The following is a 10,533-nucleotide window of genomic DNA, read 5'->3' as shown; positions in this document are numbered from 1 at the left end:
CATTCTGGGTCCATTTGTGTGAAAACAAGGTCCATTCATGCTGAAACGCTACAAGAAGGTAGAATCTATTGAGTTGTAAGTGATCTGAACGTTTCAAGATGATCGCACATTCCTATAGGGGGTAAAACCATGTCCCAAAGGTCACCGGGCCTGGTGTCACTTTAAAGATGTAGGCCAGTTACACCTTTGTGGGCTTATAACTTGGCTTCTGAATGTCCTAGAGAGGTTAGGTTTGTTTTAGTGTACTCCAATCAAAAGCCCCTACAACCACAAAAAGGAATGGAGTCATTAGCACTTATGGTTTGTAAATGGCACCCAGAATTATGTTGCACAAAGCACAATTTCACATCATTCTGGGTTCATTTGTGTGAAAACAAGGTCCAATCAGGTTGAAGCGTTACAGGAAGGTAGAATCTATTGAGTTGTAAGTGATCTGAACGTTTAATGATGATAGCACTTTCCTAAGGGGGTCAAACCATGTCCCAAAGGTCACCGGATCTGGTGTCACTTTAAAGAAGTAGTCCAGTTACACATTTGTGGGCTATAACTTGGCTTCTGAATGTCCTAGAAAGGGCAGGTTTGTTTTAGTGTACTCCAATCAACAGCCCCTACAACCACAAAAAGGAATGGAGTCATTAGCACTTATGGTTTTTAAATGGCACCCAGAATTATGTTGCACGAAGCACAATTTCACATCATTCTGGGTTCATTTGTGTGAAAACAAGGTCCAATCAGGCTGAGATGTTACAGGAAGGTAGAATCTATTGAGTTGTAAGTGATCTGAACGTTTCTTGATGATAGCACTTTCCTAAGGGGGTCAAACCATGTCCCAAATGTCACCGGATCTGGTGTCAATTTAAAGAAGTAGTCCAGTTACACATTTGTGGGCTTATAACTTGGCTTCTGATTGTCCGAGAGAGATCAGGTTTGTTTTAGGGTACTCCAATCAACAGCCCCTACAACCACAAAAAGGAATGGAGTCATTAGCAGTTATGGTTTTTAAATGGCACCCAGAATTATGTTGCACGAAGCACAATTTCACATCATTCTGGGTTCATTTGTGTGAAAACAAGGTCCAATCAGGCTGAAACGTTACAGGAAGGTAGAATCTACTGAGTTGTAAGTGATCTGAACGTTTCATGATGATAGCACTTTCCTAAGGGGGTCAAACCATGTCCCAAAGGTCACCGGGCCTGGTGTCACTTTAAAGATGTAGTCCAGTTACACCTTTGTGGGCTTATAACTTGGCTTCTGAATGTCCTAGAGAGGTCAGGTTTGTTTTAGTGTACTCCAATCAACAGCCCCTACAACCACAAAAAGGAATGGAGTCATTAGCACTTATGGTTTGTAAATGGCACCCAGAATTATGTTGCACGAAGCACAATTTCACATCATTCTGGGTCCATTTGTGTGAAAACAAGGTCCATTCAGGCTGAAACGCTACAAGAAGGTAGAATCTATTGAGTTGTAAGTGATCTGAACGTTTCAAGATGATCGCACATTCCTATAGGGGGTAAAACCATGTCCCAAAGGTCACCGGGCCTGGTGTCACTTTAAAGATGTAGGCCAGTTACACCTTTGTGGGCTTATAACTTGGCTTCTGAATGTCCTAGAGAGGTTAGGTTTGTTTTAGTGTACTCCAATCAAAAGCCCCTACAACCACAAAAAGGAATGGAGTCATTAGCACTTATGGTTTGTAAATGGCACCCAGAATTATGTTGCACAAAGCACAATTTGACATCATTCTGGGTTCATTTGTGTGAAAACAAGGTCCAATCAGGTTGAAGCGTTACAGGAAGGTAGAATCTATTGAGTTGTAAGTGATCTGAACGTTTCATGATGATAGCACTTTCCTAAGGGGGTCAAACCATGTCCCAAAGGTCACCGTATCTGGTGTCACTTTAAAGAAGTAGTCCAGTTACACATTTGTGGGCTTATAACTTGGCTTCTGAATGTCCTAGAAAGGTCAGGTTTGTTTTAGTGTACTCCAATCAACAGCCCCTACAACCACAAAAAGGAATGGAGTCATTAGCACTTATGGTTTTCAAATGGCACCCAGAATTATGTTGCACGAAGCACAATTTCACATCATTCTGGGTTCATTTGTGTGAAAACAAGGTCCAATCAGGCTGAAACGTTACAGGAAGGTAGAATCTATTGAGTTGTAAGTGATCTGAACGTTTCATGATGATAGCACTTTCCAAAGGGGGTCAAACCATGTCCCAAAGGTCACCGGATCTGGTGTCACTTTAAAGAAGTAGTCCAGTTACACATTTGTGGGCTTATAACTTGGCTTCTGAATGTCCTAGAGAGGTCAGGTTTGTTTTAGTGTACTCCAATCAACAGCCCCTACAACCACAAAAAGGAATGGAGACATTAGCACTTATGGTTTTTAAATGGCACCCAGAATTATGTTGCACGAAGCACAATTTCACATCATTCTGGGTTCATTTGTGTGAAAACAAGGTCCAATCAGGCTGAAACGTTACAGGAGGGTAGAATCTATTGAGTTGTAAGTGATCTGAACGTTTCATGATGATAGCACTTTCCTAAGGGGGTCAAACCATGTCCCAAATGTCACCGGATCTGGTGTCAATTTAAAGAAGTAGTCCAGTTACACATTTGTGGGCTTATAACTTGGCTTCTGAATGTCCTAGAGGGATCAGGTTTGTTTTAGGGTACTCCAATCAACAGCCCCTACAACCACACAAAGGAATGGAGTCATTAGCACTTATGGTTTTTAAATGGCACCTAGAATTATGTTGCACAAAGTACAATTTCACATCATTCTGGGTTCATTTGTGTGAAAACAAGGTCCAATCAGGCTGAAACGTTACAGGAAGGTAGAATCAATTGAGTTGTAAGTGATCTGAACGTTTCATGATGATAGCACTTTCCTAAGGGGATCAAACCATGTCCCAAAGGTCACCGGATCTGGTGTCAATTTAAAGTAGTCCAGTTACACATTTGTGGGCTTATAACTTGGCTTCTGAATGTCCTAGAGAGATCAGGTTTGTTTTAATGTACTCCAATCAACAGCCCCTACAACCACAAAAAGGAATGGAGTCATTAGCACTTATGGTTTGTAAATGGCACCCAGAATTATGTTGCACGAAGCACAATTTCACATCATTCTGGGTTCATTTGTGTGAAAACAAGGTCCAATCAGGCTGAAACGTTAGAGGAAGGTAGAATCTACTGAGTTGTAAGTGATCTGAACGTTTCATGATAATAGCACTTTCCTAAGGGGGTCAAACCATGTCCCAAAGGTCACCGGATCTGCTGTCAATTTAAAGAAGTAGTCCAGTTACACATTTGTGGGCTTATAACTTGGCTTCTGAATGTCCTAGAGAGATCAGGTTTGTTTTAGTGTACTCCAATCAACAGCCCCTACAACCACAAAAAGGAATGGAGTCATTAGCACTTATGCTTTGTAAATGGCACCCAGAATTATGTTGCACGAAGCACAATTTCACATCATTCTGGGTCCATTTGTGTGAAAACAAGGTCCAATCAGGCTGAAACGCTACAAGAAGGTAGAATCTATTGAGTTGTAAGTGATCTGAACGTTTCAAGATGATAGCACATTCCTATAGGGGGTAAAACCATGTCCCAAAGGTCACCGGGCCTGGTGTCACTTTAAAGAAGTAGTCCAGTTACACCTTTGTGGGCTTATAACTTGGCTTCTGAATGTCCTAGAGAGGTCAGGTTTGTTTTAGTGTACTCCAATAAACAGCCCCTACAACCACAAAAAGGAATGGAGTCATTAGCACTTATGGTTTGTAAATGGCACCCTGAATTATGTTGCACGAAGCACAATTTCACATCATTCTGGGTCCATTTTTGTGAAAACAATGTCCAATCAGGCTGAAAAGTTACAAGAAGGTAGAATCTATTGAGTTGTAAGTGATCTGAACGTTTCATGATGATCGCACATTCCTATAGGGGGTCAAACCATGTCCCAAAGGTCACCGGGCCTGGTGTCACTTTAAAGACGTAGTCCAGTTACACATTTGTGGGCTTATAACTTGGCTTCTGAATGTCCTAGAGAGGTCAGGTTTGTTTTAGTGTATTCCAATCAACAGCCGCCCCTACAACCACAAAAAGGAATGGAGTCATTAGCACTTATGGTTTGTAAATGGCACCCAGAATTATGTTGCACGAAGCACAATTTCACATCATTCTGGGTTCATTTGTCTGAAAACAAGGTCCAATCAGGCTGAAACGTTACAGGAAGGTAGAATCTATTGAGTTGTAAGTGATATGAACGTTTCATGATGATAGCACTTTCCAAAGGGGGTCAAACCATGTCCCAAAGGTCACCGGATCTGGTGTCACTTTAAAGAAGTAGTCCAGTTACACATTTGTGGGCTTATAACTTGGCTTCTGAATGTCCTAGAGAGGTCAGGTTTGTTTTAGTGTACTCCAATCAACAGCCCCTACAACCACAAAAAGGAATGGAGTCATTAGCACTTATGGTTTTTAAATGGCAACCAGAAATATGTTGCACGAAGCACAATTTCACATCATTCTGGGTTCATTTGTGTGAAAACAAGGTCCAATCAGGCTGAAACGTTACAGGAAGGTAGAATCTACTGAGTTGTAAGTGATATGAACATTGCATGATGATAGCACTTTCCTGAGGGGGTCAAACCATGTCCCAAAGGTCACCGGGCCTGGTGTCACTTTAAAGATGTAGTCCAGTTACACCTTTGTGGGCTTATAACTTGGCTTCTGAATGTCCTAGAGAGGTTAGGTTTGTTTTAGTGTACTCCAATCAAAAGCCCCTACAACCACAAAAAGGAATGGAGTCATTAGCACTTATGGTTTGTAAATGGCACCCAGAATTATGTTGCACAAAGCACAATTTCACATCATTCTGGGTTCATTTGTGTGAAAACAAGGTCCAATCAGGCTGAAACGTTACAGGAAGGTAGAATCTATGGAGTTGTAAGTGATCTGAACGTTTCATGATGATAGCACTTTCCAAAGGGGGTCAAACCATGTCCCAAAGGTCACCGGATCTGGTGTCACTTTAAAGAAGTAGTCCAGTTACACATTTGTGGGCTTATAACTTGGTTTCTGAATGTCCTAGAGAGGTCAGGTTTGTTTTAGTGTACTCCAATCAACAGCCCCTACAACCACAAAAAGGAATGGAGACATTAGCACTTATGGTTTTTAAATGGCACCCAGAATTATGTTGCAAGAAGCACAATTTCACATCATTCTGGGCTCATTTGTGTGAAAACAAGGTCCAATCAGGCTGAAACGTTACAGGAAGGTAGAATCTATTGAGTTGTAAGTGACCTGAACGTTTCATGATGATAGCACTTTCCTAAGGGGGTCAAACCATGTCCCAAATGTCACCGGATCTGGTGTCAATTTAAAGAAGTAGTCCAGTTACACATTTGTGGGCTTATAACTTGGCTTCTGAATGTCCTAGAGAGATCAGGTTTGTTTTAGGGTACTCCAATCAACAGCCCCTACAACCACAAAAAGGAATGGAGTCATTAGCACTTATGGTTTTTAAATGGCACCTAGAATTATGTTGCACAAAGTACAATTTCACATCATTCTGGGTTCATTTGTGTGAAAACAAGGTCCAATCAGGCTGAAACGTTACAGGAAGGTAGAATCTATTGAGTTGTAAGTGATCTGAACGTTTCATGATGATAGCACTTTCCAAAGGGGGTCAAACCATGTCCCAAAGGTCACCGGATCTGGTGTCACTTTAAAGAAGTAGTCCGGTTACACATTTGTGGGCTTATAACTTGGCTTCTGAATGTCCTAGAGAGGTCAGGTTTGTTTTAGTGTACTCCAATCAACAGCCCCTACAACCACAAAAAGGAATGGAGACATTAGCACTTATGGTTTTTAAATGGCACCCAGAATTATGTTGCACGAAGCACAATTTCCGATCATTCTGGGTTCATTTGTGTGAAAACAAGGTCCAATCAGGCTGAAACGTTACAGGAGGGTAGAATCTATTGAGTTGTAAGTGATCTGAACGTTTCATGATGATAGCACTTTCCTAAGGGGGTCAAACCATGTCCCAAATGTCACCGGATCTGGTGTCAATTTAAAGAAGTAGTCCAGTTACACATTTGTGGGCTTATAACTTGGCTTCTGAATGTCCTAGAGGGATCAGGTTTGTTTTAGGGTACTCCAATCAACAGCCCCTACAACCACACAAAGGAATGGAGTCATTAGCACTTATGGTTTTTAAATGGCACCTAGAATTATGTTGCACAAAGTACAATTTCACATCATTCTGGGTTCATTTGTGTGAAAACAAGGTCCAATCAGGCTGAAACGTTACAGGAAGGTAGAATCTATTGAGTTGTAAGTGATCTGAACGTTTCATGATGATAGCACTTTCCTACGGGGGTCAAACCATGTCCCAAAGGTCACCGGATCTGGTGTCACTTTAAAGAAGTAGTCCAGTTACACATTTGTGGGCTTATAACTTGGCTTCTGAATGTCCTAGAGAGGTCAGGTTTGTTTTAGTGTACTCCAATCAACAGCCCCTACAACCACAAAAAGGAATGGAGACATTAGCACTTATGGTTTTTAAATGGCACCCAGAATTATGTTGCACGAAGCACAATTTCACATCATTCTGGGTTCATTTGTGTGTAAACAAGGTCCAATCAGGCTGAAACGTTACAGGAAGGTAGAATCTATTGAGTTGTAAGTGATCTGAACGTTTCATGATGATAGCACTTTCCTAAGGGGGTCAAACCATGTCCCAAAGGTCACCGGATCAGGTGTCAATTTAAAGAAGTAGTCCAGTTACACATTTGTGGGCTTATAACTTGGCTTCTGAATGTCCTAGAGAGATCAGGTTTGTTTTAGTGTTCTCCAATCACCAGCCCCTACAACCACAAAAAGGAATGGAGTCATTAGCACTTATGGTTTGTAAATGGCACCCAGAATTATGTTGCACGAAGCACAATTTCACATCATTCTGGGTTCATTTGTGTGAAAACAAGGTCCAATCAGGCTGAAACGTTACAGGAAGGTAGAATCTATTGAGTTGTAAGTGATCTGAACGTTTCATGATGATAGCACTTTCCTAAGGGGGTCAAACCATGTCCCAAAGGTCACCGGATCTGGTGTCACTTTAAAGAAGTAGTCCAGTTACACATTTGTGGGCTTATAACTTGGCTTCTGAATGTCCTAGAGAGATCAGGTTTGTTTTAGTGTACTCCAATCAACAGCCTCTACAACCACAAAAAAGGAATGGAGTCATTAGCACTTATGGTTTGTAAATGGCACCCAGAATTATGTTGCACGAAGCACAATTTCACATCATTCTGGGTCCATTTGTGTGAAAACAAGGTCCAATCAGGCTGAAACGCTACAAGAAGGTAGAATCTATTGAGTTGTAAGTGACCTGAACGTTTCAAGATGATCGCACATTCCTATAGGGGGTAAAACCATGTTCCAAAGGTCACCGGGCCTGGTGTCACTTTAAAGATGTAGTCCAGTTACATCTTTGTGGGCTTATAACTTGGCTTCTGAATGTCCTAGAGAGGTTAGGTTTGTGTTAGTGTACTCCAATCAAAAGCCCCTACAACCACAAAAAGGAATGGAGTCATTAGCACTTATGGTTTTTAAATGGCACCCAGAATTATGTTGCACGAAGCACAATTTCACATCATTCTGGGTTCATTTGTGTGAAAACAAGGTCCAATCATGCTGAAATGTTACAGGAAGGTAGAATCTATTGAGTTGTAAGTGATCTGAACGTTTCATGATGATAGCACTTTCCTAAGGGGGTCAAACCATGTCCCAAATGTCACCGGATCTGGTGTCAATTTAAAGAAGTAGTCCAGTTACACATTTGTGGGCTTATAACTTGGCTTCTGAATGTCCTAGAGAGATCAGGTTTGTTTTAGGGTACTCCAATCAACAGCCCCTACAACCACAAAAAGGAATGGAGTCATTAGCAGTTATGGTTTTTAAATGGCACCCAGAATTATGTTGCACGAAGCACAATTTCACATCATTCTGGGTTCATTTGTGTGAAAACAAGGTCCAATCAGGCTGAAACGTTACAGGAAGGTAGAATCTACTGAGTTGTAAGTGATCTGAACGTTTCATGATGATAGCACTTTCCTAAGGGGGTCAAACCATGTCCCACAGGTCACCGGGCCTGGTGTCACTTTAAAGATGTAGTCCAGTTACACCTTTGTGGGCTTATAACTTGGCTTCTGAATGTCCTAGAGAGGTCAGGTTTGTTTTAGTGTACTCCAATCAACAGCCCCTACAACCACAAAAAGGAATGGAGTCATTAGCACTTATGGTTTGTAAATGGCACCCAGAATTATGTTGCACGAAGCACAATTTCACATCATTCTGGGTCCATTTGTGTGAAAACAAGGTCCATTCAGGCTGAAACGCTACAAGAAGGTAGAATCTATTGAGTTGTAAGTGATCTGAACGTTTCAAGATGATCGCACATTCCTATAGGGGGTAAAACCATGTCCCAAAGGTCACCGGGCCTGGTGTCACTTTAAAGATGTAGGCCAGTTACACCTTTGTGGGCTTATAACTTGGCTTCTGAATGTCCTAGAGAGGTTAGGTTTGTTTTAGTGTACTCCAATCAAAAGCCCCTACAACCACAAAAAGGAATGGAGTCATTAGCACTTATGGTTTGTAAATGGCACCCAGAATTATGTTGCACAAAGCACAATTTCACATCATTCTGGGTTCATTTGTGTGAAAACAAGGTCCAATCAGGTTGAAGCGTTACAGGAAGGTAGAATCTATTGAGTTGTAAGTGATCTGAACGTTTAATGATGATAGCACTTTCCTAAGGGGGTCAAACCATGTCCCAAAGGTCACCGGATCTGGTGTCACTTTAAAGAAGTAGTCCAGTTACACATTTGTGGGCTATAACTTGGCTTCTGAATGTCCTAGAAAGGGCAGGTTTGTTTTAGTGTACTCCAATCAACAGCCCCTACAACCACAAAAAGGAATGGAGTCATTAGCACTTATGGTTTTTAAATGGCACCCAGAATTATGTTGCACGAAGCACAATTTCACATCATTCTGGGTTCATTTGTGTGAAAACAAGGTCCAATCAGGCTGAGATGTTACAGGAAGGTAGAATCTATTGAGTTGTAAGTGATCTGAACGTTTCTTGATGATAGCACTTTCCTAAGGGGGTCAAACCATGTCCCAAATGTCACCGGATCTGGTGTCAATTTAAAGAAGTAGTCCAGTTACACATTTGTGGGCTTATAACTTGGCTTCTGATTGTCCGAGAGAGATCAGGTTTGTTTTAGGGTACTCCAATCAACAGCCCCTACAACCACAAAAAGGAATGGAGTCATTAGCAGTTATGGTTTTTAAATGGCACCCAGAATTATGTTGCACGAAGCACAATTTCACATCATTCTGGGTTCATTTGTGTGAAAACAAGGTCCAATCAGGCTGAAACGTTACAGGAAGGTAGAATCTACTGAGTTGTAAGTGATCTGAACGTTTCATGATGATAGCACTTTCCTAAGGGGGTCAAACCATGTCCCAAAGGTCACCGGGCCTGGTGTCACTTTAAAGATGTAGTCCAGTTACACCTTTGTGGGCTTATAACTTGGCTTCTGAATGTCCTAGAGAGGTCAGGTTTGTTTTAGTGTACTCCAATCAACAGCCCCTACAACCACAAAAAGGAATGGAGTCATTAGCACTTATGGTTTGTAAATGGCACCCAGAATTATGTTGCACGAAGCACAATTTCACATCATTCTGGGTCCATTTGTGTGAAAACAAGGTCCATTCAGGCTGAAACGCTACAAGAAGGTAGAATCTATTGAGTTGTAAGTGATCTGAACGTTTCAAGATGATCGCACATTCCTATAGGGGGTAAAACCATGTCCCAAAGGTCACCGGGCCTGGTGTCACTTTAAAGATGTAGGCCAGTTACACCTTTGTGGGCTTATAACTTGGCTTCTGAATGTCCTAGAGAGGTTAGGTTTGTTTTAGTGTACTCCAATCAAAAGCCCCTACAACCACAAAAAGGAATGGAGTCATTAGCACTTATGGTTTGTAAATGGCACCCAGAATTATGTTGCACAAAGCACAATTTGACATCATTCTGGGTTCATTTGTGTGAAAACAAGGTCCAATCAGGTTGAAGCGTTACAGGAAGGTAGAATCTATTGAGTTGTAAGTGATCTGAACGTTTCATGATGATAGCACTTTCCTAAGGGGGTCAAACCATGTCCCAAAGGTCACCGTATCTGGTGTCACTTTAAAGAAGTAGTCCAGTTACACATTTGTGGGCTTATAACTTGGCTTCTGAATGTCCTAGAAAGGTCAGGTTTGTTTTAGTGTACTCCAATCAACAGCCCCTACAACCACAAAAAGGAATGGAGTCATTAGCACTTATGGTTTTCAAATGGCACCCAGAATTATGTTGCACGAAGCACAATTTCACATCATTCTGGGTTCATTTGTGTGAAAACAAGGTCCAATCAGGCTGAAACGTTACAGGAAGGTAGAATCTATTGAGTTGTAAGTGATCTG

The sequence above is a fragment of the Nothobranchius furzeri genome, chromosome 3 (assembly GCF_043380555.1).
Source record: "Nothobranchius furzeri strain GRZ-AD chromosome 3, NfurGRZ-RIMD1, whole genome shotgun sequence".
In the NCBI taxonomy this organism is placed as follows: Eukaryota; Metazoa; Chordata; class Actinopteri; order Cyprinodontiformes; family Nothobranchiidae; genus Nothobranchius; species Nothobranchius furzeri.
Note: the sequence above shows the minus strand (reverse complement) of the source record.